Genomic DNA, 14,092 nt, shown 5'->3' on the forward strand with positions numbered 1-14,092 from the left:
GTCAGATAAGTTTATTAAATGCTATCACTACAACATTTGTTTATGATGTATAAATGTTTTATGAATGAACGATGAACTTTTTAAAATTGAAGGACTTTATATTTTGGAAACATAAGTAAAAGCAATAAAAAAGGGGAAAAATGGAAGACATTTTTTTCGCTAGAGAGCTAACGCTGCTCCGCGCATAGGACATATAGGGAGCGCCTGAGCAAGCACATCATATATTGTGGGACAGAAGCACAAATCACCTACATCGTCAGAATGCGCCGGCCGTATAGCATTGATTTTCGAATGATTTAGGTGCCTGTTTTGGTAACCTTTCACCATTCTTGGGAATATTCTGACCAGTTTTAATTTTTTTTCTCTCTTGTTTTTGTGTATTTCTCCATTGATTTCTTATTATTTTCAGTTTTTTTGGATTTTTCCTTCTCTTTATTTTTCATTGTTGTTCCTATTTTCTATTTTCAAATACATGTCGAGTTTTTAATACATGTTGAACATTTTTCTTATACAAGTTGTACATTTTTCAGATACACATTGAACATTTAACAAATGTACATCGTACATTTTGCAAATTACATGGTGATCATGTCTTATGCACACAACACTGAAATTATTTCAAAAATTTCATGAGCATATTTTTGAACATTTCGAGGGCCCAAAACCTTTTTAAAAAATAAGTGAAAATTTTCATCTCCCGAACAATTCTAAAATATATGATGAAACACACTTTTTAAAGTGTGAACTCAATTCTTAAGGTCACGAGCAATTTGTTTTTTACTGCTACATCTTTTTTGCTAAATTTCAAGATTTTTGTTACATTTTGTGAACATTTTTAATGAGCGGGGAATATTTAGAAAAACTGAACTAATTTTTGAAATATGTTTATTGGAATATAATTAAGAGTAAAGAGAAAAGGAAAATGACAAAGAAGTAACAAAACGGAGGTACATAACGAAACAACACATGTGGAATATTCTATCGGGTCCACTCACTAGAGATTTCCTCCCTTGAGGCGACATGACTATGTTTCTTGCTTCGAGTGAGATAAAGATGCTCAATTAATCTGTGGGACCTATATCTTGCTTATACGGAGATGATAGCTCCCATCGACGGAAGTTTTCAATGATGCGCGAATGGCTGACCTAGTATAACTTTTTTTTCTCAATTTTTCACCGATTTTCTATTTTTCTGAGTTTTCCTGATTTTCTTTGTTTCTTTATCTGTTTTACATCATTTTTTGCTTCTTTCCTGGTTTTCACTTTTTTTATTTTATTCTTCTTTTTCTTGGTTTATTTTTTTATCTTTCTTATTTTTATCAGTTCTTCATTTTATTTATTTTTCTGGGTTTTTAATGTTTTGCATTCTTTTCGCAATGTTTTCTTTGTTTTTATTTATTTTTTTCTTTTGATTTCCTTCGTTTATTTTTTGGTTTTCGATGGTTCTGGTTATTTTTACTTTGTTAAAATGAAAAATTATTGACTCTGTTTTAAAAAAGTTAAAAGTGTATATAAAAATGTTGGTCCTGTATACAAAAACATAGATATTACAAAAGTTATTAAAAATAACCAAACTATTTATAAATATCTAACATGTATACAATTTTTCTTGTATAAAAACATATAAAAATGTAAATTTTACGTAATAATAATTATTGCCATTATGAAATGTTAAACACATTATCCACATATTTATACATATTTTACATTTTAAAATACATCACCAATATTTCTATACATGATCATCATTTTTTTTGAATACATGATTAAGACTTATAATACAAATATTAATAGTGGTTAACAAATAAAAACTTAACCTAGAATCAGTCAGCTACAAAGTGGACATCGTGTGTTCTCGTCAAGTTGTCATTTTGTTTTCAAATCATCTGCATCAACTTGTATATCTCAGATCAAGTGCTATTATTAGTAGACAATGCATCGTTCACTGTACTAACAACTTTTTTTGAAGGGTAACTCAGTGTACTAACATTGTCTTGTTCAATTTCTTCATCGAGCACCACTTCACTACTACTATGGGCATCCCAAGGCAAGGGCCCCACAACGTTTAGCCGGTGGAGACCTTTACTCCCAAGTGGCCCTGACAGACCCCATATCGGTAGCTAGGGTTATGAACACCATGGCGTTATCTTTAAGATATGGAGCATATGGACTCTACACTTTGAATTATTGGTTGAGAAGATGTTGGTGCCATTTTAGCTAACAATGATGCTTAGTACATGCCACTTTATATGTGGTCACACATCAAGTTATAATATATTTGTTCTAAACCATTAGTATCTCATATCTAGTGCTCCCTACATTCACTATTATAAGTTGTTCTAACTTATGTCTAAATTGGATGTATATACATGAGTTTTAGTGTCTTTGTTCACTCTTTTCAATCCGCATGTAATTCATACTGAAATATCCAAAATGTCTTATAATAGTGAACAGAGGGAGTAACACACATCCTTTTTGTTCTATTGGCAGCACAAACAAGTTGCTTCTGTGTGGACTATTGGGCAGAGGTGTCTTCATACCTAGAGACTTTATGTGTGGTATATAATTGTGTTGCACCATGTTCTAGTTTATCCTTTGTCATTTTAATTTCCCTTTGCCATGTATGATTTCTTCTTAGTTAGAGTGGCTCATATGTTAAAAAATGGTAACATTAAATCGAGTCAATAGCAAAAAACTACCATATTACGGGCTAGGGTTACAGAAAACTACCACTTTTCTTAATTTTCCAAAATGCTACCACAATTTTGGTTCGCTGTTCCTAAAAACCCAAGTGATTGAGTTGTTATTTTTTAAACGCCATTATGACAATGCTGGCCCACTCGTCAGGTCTGACGTGGCATAAAAATGAACACCATTAGCTTTGACCGTTAGGTTGACCATTACGTGTAGTTCATGTATTGAATAGTGAAACAAATGAAAGGGTAAACAGTGCAACACGAAATATATGCCATTTGTTTTTTTTGAAGCCCTGGATATGAGATATAGTGCACTAATGGTTTAGAACTAATATATTATAATTCATTCATAACAATATAAAAAGCCATGTCATCACGACTGAGGTGAGATGGACGAAAACCTAGCCCCCGCCGCCGGCTCCCCCCCCCCCCCGGTCTTCCTCCCTAGAGGTGTCGCGGTGGGGAGTGGTATCCTCGTAAACACTCGAATCTTGCTCTTCGGGTGCCTAAGCCTCAGCCGGTCGGGCGACGGTGTCGACATGATCCCTTCCCTCTTTGGGGCGTTGCCCTAAAGAGCTTCAGGCCCCTTCGCACGCTCCATCGGCTGGACACTCGCGCCATTGTGGTCAGCAGCTGCCCATCTGGTAATGTGAATGTTTGTGTGACTTCTTGTGCGGCAACGATGGCGGCGTCGGGCAGAGTCTAGGTTGCAGTTGTGTTCTGGTAGTCGATCTTATCTGGCGTTTTTGAGGGGTCGTCGTGCCTTTTTGTCTCTTTGAAGTCGGAGTTGCCGAGGAGGGTCATTGAGGTGATGATGGCTTGAGGTGGCTGGTCAGTTATGGCGCGGGCTCACCGCTTTTCTCTTGCAATGCTCATTGACAGACTCAAGCCCGCTTGGTCATCGGCGCGTGAGGTTGACTGTTTGGCACCGGCCGGCGCAGGCCTTGGCACTTGTTTGTGGTGACGGCTACATTGGTGGTTGTTGATGTTGGAGTCGGAGAGTCGCCCCCACGAAGGTATGATGACGATAACACCAGGTTGTAACCTCGACAACGCTTTTCTCCTCCACGGCTTTTGTGCGTTCTTGCGTCAGTTGCCAGGTCGCCCGGGGGTGCCTTGCTTTTACGGGCGTGTTGTGACGATTTTCATTCGGTTTTCCGTTAATTAACAGAGCAACTCTCTTCTTTCTTCTTAATGAATTCCGGTTCCTTTGGGTCTGATTAAAAAAAACTAACATAAATAACACTAGCCTCTTCCCTCTTCACATATGTAACCAGTAGGCTTAATTGGATTGGCAGTTGTGACAAACTAGAAAAAACCAAAATGACAGCAACAGATATACTAGCTTCTTCTTACTATATATATGAACAAATTAACGGAGAATCAAGATCATAATAAGTACAGTACTACAGCTAGATTGATGCATCAATATCGATATGCATTTGAGTTGCTGGTGCGTGTGGCGTCGACCCGGGCTGACAAGTGCATATATGCACTATATACGACCCGGGCTGAAGCGCACCGTCTCTCTTGTTGTCATCAAGTTGCTGTCTAATTTCTTCGTCAAGTTAAAACTCCTTGAATGCCGCATTGGCCTCCGTGGAGATTGAATGGATCAAGCGTCTGCGTGTTTGCAAGATTTCTTTTCTTTCTGAGTCAATCTGTCACACTGCTTTAGTGAATCTTGTTGTTCTAATTGTTCGTTTAAATAGGAACCGAGCCAGTTTTGGACTTACGGCGAGGGCAAGGCCGAGCAAACTGAGCTCTATTGAAAGATGCCTTCTGAACTCTGAGCAAAAAAGGATGGTTTGTGTCATATATGGACATGCTCACCAGCTTCGATCATGTTGAACGCTTTTCGAGATTCCCACGGTTTAAGAGCAGTTTTGAAAATGATGCGTCCCATGACAAGTGACAACGAGTCTTTTTTCGCGATTTCTTCTAAACCGCTTGCGGAATGAAGCAAATGATACAGCGTTGGAAAGATATCGTTGAGGCGCATCTTTTTCATATCTATTATTTTCTCTAATTCGTTACGGTTTAAAAGAAGTTTCAAATTTACTAAATCGCGGAATTCTGTTTTCAAACTTTTTGAAATTTTCGATACTGTTTTCGCTCCAGTTTTCTAACCATTTGTCGAAACGAGACATATGATACGCCGTTGGAAAGCTAAGGACGAGGCGCAACTTTCATATGTTGAAATGGTTTTGAGATTCCTTACGGTATTTAGTTAATTTTAAAAACCGTGTAACTGACGACTGGACGCAGCGGCCGTTTTTCGCAAATTTTTTGCAAACCGTTGGTTGAAGTGATTCAAATTATACGCCGTTGGAAAGATATCGACGAGGCGTAACTTTTTAATGTAGAACACTCTCTCTGATTCCTGACGATTTAAGTGTAATTTTAATTTTAATGAAATGCGGACACTCTGTTTTTTCGCAACCCAAAATCGACGTATGTACTGCATCAGAGAGAAAACCGCACCGCTTTCAGACCAAAAACCACACTTCATCAGACCGACAAGTGCACTGCATGATTTCTTTTTGGTGGGACGTAAATGTTTCCCAAACGAGGTAGGAAACCACACTTCTTCAGACTAAAACCCGCACTTTATCAGATGGACAAGTGCACTGCATGATTTCTCTTTTGTGAGATATAAATTTTCCCAAACAAGGTAGCAAACCGCACTTCTTTAGACTAAAAACCACACTGCATCAGACGATCAAGTGAACTATATGATTTCTTTTGTCGAACGTAAATTTTTCTCAAACGAGTTTTTGTTGTCTTTTTTTCTTTCTTTTTATGAACAAGTGTACCGCAAAGGTGAGGGCAAGTGAACCGCGACATATATCGAAGTGAACCGCATTGTTATCTTGTTGTTTCGCTAAAATTTTCGCACTTTTTTATGTTGGGCGCAAGTGAACGACATCGCTCTCAATAGTGAGCCACATCCAAGGACCAAACGGACTGCAAGTGTTGATCTAGTCGAATGAATTTTGAAACATACGAAACAAATTGCACTTCATACATAGGGGTAATGAGCTGCTACACAAATGGAGTGAACTACTTGTTTCAATCGTCCCACAAAGAAAACAAGTTGCATCAGAAAAATAAGTGAACCTCCAGTGGGGCCCCCCTGAGTCTACCAGCCACACTTCCACTAATACTCCCTCTGTTCCTAAATATTTGTCTTTCTAGACATTTCAAATGACTACTACATACGGATGTATGTAGACATATTTTAGAGTGTAAATTCACTCATTTTGCTCCGTATGTAGTCACTTGTTGAAATGCCTAGAAAGACAAGTATTTAGGAACGGAGGGAGTACAACATTGCACCACTAAAAAAACACAAAACTGTAGCGCGCACGACAGCGAGCCACACCAACTTTCACACAATGCGACTCCACTGGATTCAAGCACAAATATTATGCTGAGTGAATTGCAACAGAAATTCACAAATCTGTGTCGGGGCACACTAACAAACAATTGTGCTGCATTTTGCAAGAAAACTGATGTGACCGGACTGCATGCGTGCACACCTCGCACTGCATAACCACCGAAAATGCACCGCCGCGTGACCAAAATCGCACTGCAATATTGATGCATTATTTTCCTTTTTCTCCTTTTTCGCAAACTGAACCACAAAGTGATTTACTAAGAACTGCATCTATTGTGAAAGAAATACAAATATTTTCACTGCAAAATTATACTGTAGTGCATAGCAAGCACCACAAGCAGAAGACTGCATGGCACAAGTCCAAAAAAAGAAGGGGAGCATCGAACTTCACGCATCAGATGGACCCTAGGTCGGGATGCACATCGCCATGTGGCCATCCTCGCCTTGGCCAGAGACAGCAGGGTCGTGCGCCTCATCGTCCTCCTGTCAGGGAATGGAAGAGGGGAGGTGGAGGGAGGAGTAGCTGCTGAGTTGCACATCCAAAATCCAAGAAAAAAGGATGATCAAAACTCTTCTGGACTGCACCGCACGGCGAGGTGCACCGCGCCATGCATCGCCGGCGAACTGCACTAGCTCGACACCCACATACATGGCTGCCTCCACTGGTGAACCGAGAGGGGAGCGGGATAGCGCTGGACTGTCGACGCTAGGTGGCGGATCCAGTCGTCGGGCGGGTGGATCCGCGGCGCTGGATGAAGGAGGCGCGTGGTGCATCTGGCCACCGCGTCGCGGCAGGAGGTTGCCGGGATTAGGATAGCTGGATCCAACCGCCGCGGGCAGGGGCGCGGTGGCGGCCTGGGGAGGGGCGGAGCGACGTCGGCATAGGTAGGGGCGGCGCGGCGGCTGGTTGTGGAGGGGTGGCGGCGGTGGTCTGGGGAGGGGCGGCTGGGGCCTCGTCGGGAGGGAGGTCGGGATGGGAGGTGTGGGATCCATGCCGTCGTGTGGCTTTGGGAAGGGAGGGAAGGGGATGCACGGCACGGGGCGGGATAGCTCAAGCGGCGGCCGGCGGAGGGGGGTGCGTGGTGCGCAGCGCGGTGGCCGGTGGTGGGGATCCTGGGCGGCGTGGTGGGAGGTTGGTGACGGGAGGAAGATTGCAGAGGGGATCGGGAGGTAGGTGCGGTCGTGCGAGCGGTGTGGGGAGAGGGGGTGGGGGTTCGTGGCCTCGTTGAGCAGAAGTGGCGGTTTTTTACTAGGCAGCTCGGTTGGCTTTTTAGCGGACACTCTGTTTTTTCGCGACCCCAAAATCATCGTATGTACTGCATCAGACAGAAAACCGCACTTCTTTTAGACTAAAAACCGCACTTCATTGGACAAACAAGTGCACTGCATGATTTCTTTTTTGTGGGACATAAATTTTCCTAAACGGGGTGGGGTGCACTTCATGTCGAGTGTTGGTGAACCGCGGCGGTTGGATCAGACTAGCGTAAACGGGCCGTACTGCATCAGACAGAAAAGCACACTTATTTTGGTGAACCACAATACTATAAAAAGTGAACCTCAAGACTACCGTAAAACGGGCCGCGACACTACCAAAAGTGAATCGCTTGAGTTTTTTCCAAACTTAATATTTTCTATGAGCGTAGACCGAACAAGTGGACCATATGGATTGAGCGAGCGAACTGCACTGCATCAAGAAGTGAACCATATTAATTTTTCGGCCCTTCACACTCGGAGTAAGTGAATCACATTGCATTGTCAACCAAATCGAAAACAACATATCACATGCACTGCTTCAAATCAAAAACCGCACTGCAATACCGACAAAGTAACTGCACTCGGGTTTGACTGTACTGCTTTTGCTACAATTTTTGAACGAGGCATGTGATACGTGTGTTGTCTTGAGCCCGAGTGAGCTTCAAGAGAGTTCAAAGCGAACTCCCACACATATTAGAAGTGTACTCCTTCTGATCACAACCGCCGCCCGCGTTCCTGCCTGACTGCATGCACGTATGTGCCGGACTGAACTTTTGTTCAGAAGTAGAGTAGAAGGGTTGGTTCTCCTTCTACTGTAGGACACTTCAGAACAACCAACCGTAGTCCACTTGACTCTTTTCTTAAAATAAAAACACAATTAGGCCATAGATTTTTTCTGGGCTGCATGCGGAGGTGGACAGAACTGCATCATAGTGCCCATTGGGCTCTCATCGACGGTGGACAACAACACTTTTCTTGCTCTTTTTCGACGCACTTTTCCTCTCCTGTAAAAAGATAGCAAACTGAACTGCGAGACATGAAATTCCCAAAATCAAGTGAGCAAACTGGAAACGGCAAACTTCACCTCACCCATGTTTGCATGTTCATTAGTGGGGAGCAAATGAAGAGGCTCGAGGGGACCACACAAAGGCATCAAACTTCAAACTACAATGCTGGACCACACGGGGCTTCAGATGCACAACCAAAATCCAACAGAAAAAACAAGTTATCCCTTTTGCTACCTCTTGAGCACTGCGTTGGATTTCCTTGAAGAGGAAAGGATGATGCAGCAAAGTAGCGTAAGTATTTCCCTCGGTTTTTGAGAACCAAGGTATCAATCCAGTAGGAGGCTGCGCGCGAGTCCCTCGTACCTGCACAAAAACAAATAACTCCTCGCAACCAACGCGATAAGGGGTTGTCAATCCCTTCACGGTCACTTACGAGAGTGAGATCTGATAGATATGATAGAATAATACTTTTGGTATTTTTGTGATAAAGATGCAAAGTAAAATAAAAGCAAAGTAAAAAGCAAAGGAAATAACTAAGTATTGGAAGATTAATATGATGAAGATAGACCCGGGGGCCATAGGTTTCACTAGTGGCTTCTCTCAAGAGCATAAGTATTTTACGGTGGGTGAACGAATTACTGTTGAGCAATTGACAGAATTGAGCATAGTTATGAGAATATCTAGGTATGATCATGTATATAGGCATCACGTCCGAGACAAGTAGACCGACTCCTGCCTGCATCTACTACTATTACTCCACTCATCGACCACTATCCAGCATGCATCTAGAGTATTAAGTTCATGAAAACAGAGTAACGCCTTAAGCAAGATGACATGATGTGGAGGGATAAATTCATGCAATATGATAAAAAAACCCCATCTTGTTATCCTCGATGGCAACAATACAATACGTGCCTTGCTGCCCCTACTGTCACTTGGAAAGGACACCGCAAGATTGAACCCAAAGCTAAGCACTTCTCCCATTGCAAGAAGATCAATCTAGTAGGCCAAACCAAACTGATAATTCGAAGAGACTTGCAAAGATAAGCAATCATACATAAAAGAATTCAGAGAAGATTCAAATATTGTTCATAGATAATCTTGATCATAAACCCACACTTCATCGGTCTCAACAAACACACCGCAAAAAGAAGATTACATCGAATAGATCTCCACAAGAGAGGGGGAGAACATTGTATTGAGATCCAAAAAGAGAGAAGAAGCCATCTAGATAATAACTATGGGCCCGAAGGTCTGAGGTAAACTACTCACACTTCACCGGAGAGGCTATGGTGTTGATGTAGAAGCCCTCCGTGATGGATGCCCCCTCCGGCGGAGCTCCAGAACAGGCCCCAAGATGGGATCTCGTGGATACAGAAATTTATGGCGGTGGAATTAGGGTTTTGGCTCCGTATCTGATCGTTTGGGGGTACGTAGGTATATATAGGAGGAAGGAGTACGTCGGTGGAGCAACAGGGGGCCCACAAGGGTGGAGGGCGCGCCTGGGGAGGGGGGGGGGTTAGGCGCGCCCCCTACCTCGTGGCCTCCCTGTTGGTTGCTTGATGTAGGGTCCAAGTCTCCTGGATCATGTTCGGTGAGAAAATCACGTTCCAGAAGGTTTCATTTCGTTTGGACTCTATTTGATATTCCTTTTCTTCGAAACCCTAAAATAGGCAAAAAAAACAGCAATTCTGGGCTGGGCCTCCGGTTAGTAGGTTAGTCCCAAAAATAATATAAAAGTGTATAATAAAGCCCAATAGTTTCCAAAATAGTAGATAATATAGCATGGAGCAATCAAAAATTATAGATACGTTGGAGACGTATCACCTTTCTGAACATCAACGCACGCTCCTGGGATCGCTGGGATCTTGATGTGTTGTCGAGGTTGAGCACAGGCACAAGACTGCCCCTCGCGCGCTGGCGCCCCCTGTGGCCGGAACTTGCATTAGAGATCAGGGAGCGAGGAGAAGTAAGCGAAAGGGGAAGGAAGGATGTACCTGGAGGATAGGAGGTGGTGAACTTCAGCACCCACGCCATTGAAAGGGAAGGAAGGAGAGGTGAATGGGGCTGCTGAATTCAACGCCGGAGAGCCGATGGCAACGGTTTCGGCCACGAGCTCGCGGATCCGCCAAGCGGTCAACAGAATTTGGGAAGGGGGTAGTGGCGGCGGATGGAGGGACCTCGCCGCATGTCAAGATTGGTGGCACCACCGGTGAAGCATGTTGTCGACGGACGGAGGCCGGTGGCTGTGGTACATGATCCGGGCACGGAAGCTCGGGGGTGCTGACAAACTGCAGTGCGCTCCTCGACTGTAACTGCATCACGGAGCTCATCAGGGAGGAGGGAAGGCCCGTAGTGGTGGGGCCGCCACTGGGGAAGGGGATCCCGTGCCGTGGTTGCCTTGCCTGAAGGGGAGAAGACGGCGTTGGAGGTCGGGGTCGCCGAGGGGCGGCGCTCCCGGATCCATGCCGACAGCTGCCCGTGACGCCTAGGGGCGCGGTGGCCGATCCACGCCGGCAGCTACGCGAGGTGCCCGAGGTTGGCGTGGCTGGATCCACGCTGGCAGCCACGCGGGGTTCGTTCTAGGAGGTCAAGCGCAAGAAGATGGAGGGGAATGCGGGGGGGGGGGGGGGCGCCGGGAGGTAGAAGGTGGACAAGACTACAGGGGCGGCACCGACACCGGGGTGGTGATCCGATGGCGGCGACACCGGTAGAAGGTGGAGGTAGGTGGGGGTTTGGATGGGGGAAGAGGGAGGTGTGGGTGTTGTGCGGGGAGGTGGGGTGGGCTTCGTTGCGGTTTGGTTAGTGGCAGTGGGGTGATATATATATATATATATGGAAAAGCAAACTTATGAAACTTTGCTGGGACGACTGCAATCACAAGCGCACATGCGTGTTGGGATCTGGACCCTCCCCTTACCTCATTTGCATTTTCATGATATACATCGTTTGATGTTTATTTCCTCTTATAGAGATAGATGGACCACGTTGTCTATGTGAAGACAATAGTGCGCATGCACTAGCTAGGCTGTCGCAATGGCAGCCCGGCAGGCAGGGACAAATAGGGACCAGTTCACCTTCGGCTCGAACTGTTCCGGGATGTGTTTGGAGAACCATCCAGCAAAGGTTTGGATATTTTCTATCCGTAAGTTTTTTCTCTTAGGCGTTTTTAGAGAAAGCAGGGTTCTATCGTTGGAGTGTTTCTCAAGGAAAAAACGTTCTTTCTCTATCATCTATGCACATCCTGCTTTCTGCCCCCACGGCCGTCGGGTCACCGTGTTCCTCTCTCTCCTACTCTGTCCTCTCCACCTCAGATGACATCCAAGCATCTAGCCCACCGTCAACCCTTTCTCTTGCTCCTCCACGGCCGCAACCCAACCCAACGTTGGCTAGATCTGTTGGAATTTTGCTAGTAGGCCTTTGGCCCAAAGCCCAACTAAAACTCTGAAATTCTCTTGGCCCATTCATGCACACATGTGAGTGGAGTGAGTGAGGCTAAAGTTTAGTCCCACCCCGGAAGTTGAGAGAGAGTTGCACCTCTTTATAAGGTAAGCTCTTCTACCACTTGTATGAGCATGAGAAGAGGAGACCTACACGCGCGCTCCTCCTCCTCGCTCGCCTCGTCACGACGCGACGCGCCGCGCCGCGCCGCGCCGCGCCGCGGGTTGCGGGATTGAGCCGAGCCGAGGACAGAGCTATCTATATTTTTGCTGCATGGGAAAATTAATGAGTCATTAATTAATAATTAACGGACGCGTTAATTACTGAACGTTTCCGATTCGACCTACCCGGCCCGCACTATATAGTCAGGCAGACGTCTACCCTAGCCGCTGCCGCTTCGTATGGTTTCTCACCACCGTTCCATCCCTCCTTCCGGCGTGCACCGCGAGAAGGGACAGCAGGCCTCCGGAACCCCGCCTCTCGTGATCCTGTACGGGAGAGGGGCGATCAGGTTTTTGGGGAGCGCACTCGCACGACTGCTGGCAGCGACAACTTCTTCCCCGACCTTGGCAACCTCGTCCTCGACGACATGGGCGACAACGTCAACGCCGGCGGTGCTGCACCCGCTGCATCGTATGTGATTCTATCCTTCCTGTTCGAGATCGTGGTAGAATTCATGCTTCTAGTATGTACCCTAGATGTGATATGTTCATCTGCTATGCTAGTTCGCATGATTAGTTTAATCTCTGCTGCTGTGGTCATGATTTATCTTCTGTTTATTCAGATTAAATCTCGTAGTAATTTGCTCATATTTCCAACAATCCAAAAACCTGATTATAGGCAATTTACTCCGAGTGGTTTTGCTGCGCATCTGAAGCCGCCTGCCTTTAAGGGGGCGCAATATAAGAGGTGGCGCACAAGAGCAGTCTACTGGTTTCAGACCATGGGCTGCTATGATGCCACCAAGGGCAAGCATGAGGGCGATCTTAATCCAGCACAGTTGGAAGCTTTTGAGAAAATCGATACCCTCTTTAAAGGCGCTCTTCTGAGTGTTCTTGATGACTCCATTGTGGATTCGTATATGTCGTTTGACAACGGCAAGGACATGTGGGCTGCGCTCGAGGCCAAGTTTGGTGCCTTGGACACCGGCAGCGAGTTGTACGTCATGGAGCAATTCTATGACTACAAGATGACTGATGAGCGCTTTGTTGTACAGCAGGCTCATGAGATATAGTCGCTCGCAAAAGAACTTGAGTACTTCAAGTGTGTGTTGCCGGACAAATTTGTTGCTAGAGGCATCATTGCCAAGCTTCCACCTTCGTGGAACAATTTTCCTACTTCCCTGAAACACAAGAGACAGGAGTTTTCCGTTGCGGATCTCATTGGTACTCTTGATGTTGAAGAGAAGGCGAGAGCAAAGGACACACGTGCTCGAGTTGCTGAGGGAGGTTCTAGTGCCCACATGGTACAGAAGAAGAACTCCCAGCCCAACAAGTTCAAAAACAATAAGAACAAAACTCAGGGCAAAGGCAAGTTTGATACAAAGAACAAGCCATCACATTCTACCAACTTCAAGAAGAATTCTCATAAGAAGGGGAAGGGACTTTGCCATGTCTGCGGTGATCCTAATCACTGGGCTCTGAAGTGTCCTAACCGCTTTGAGGAGCGCGAACATGAGAAGAGCGGCAAGTCCGCTAATGTTGTCATCGGTGATACTGATATGAAGGAATCAGGGTATGGTATTTTTCCTACCATCCTTTCAGTATTTCAATCCCCTGATTGGTTAATTGACACCGGTGCCAATGTACATGTTTGTGCTGACGCCTCCATGTTTTCTTCTTACCAGGCAACAGGGACTTCACCCGTGCTGATGGGGAACGGGTCACATGCCATCGTTCAAGGTGTTGGTACGGTCGATCTAAAGTTTACTTCGGGGAAGACTGTGCGTCTGAAGAACGTTCATCATGTGCCGTCCATCAATAAAAATCTCGTTAGCGGTTCCCGTTTATGCCGAGATGGTTTTAAGTTGGTTTTCGAATCCAATAAAGTTGTAATTTCTAAGTGTGGACAATTTATTGGAAAAGGCTATGAGTGCGGAGGCTTGTTCCGCCTATCTTTGTCAGATATTTGCACTAAAGTTATTAATAATGTTTGCCATAATAATGAGTCCGATATTTGGCATTCACGACTCTGTCATATTAACTTTGGTTGCATGACGCGGTTAGCCAATATGAATTTAATTCCGAAAATCTCTACTGTCAAAGGCTCCAAGTGCCAAGTATGTGTGCAAGCTAA

This window comes from Triticum aestivum, chromosome 3A (assembly GCF_018294505.1).
Source record: "Triticum aestivum cultivar Chinese Spring chromosome 3A, IWGSC CS RefSeq v2.1, whole genome shotgun sequence".
NCBI lineage: Eukaryota > Viridiplantae > Streptophyta > Magnoliopsida > Poales > Poaceae > Triticum > Triticum aestivum.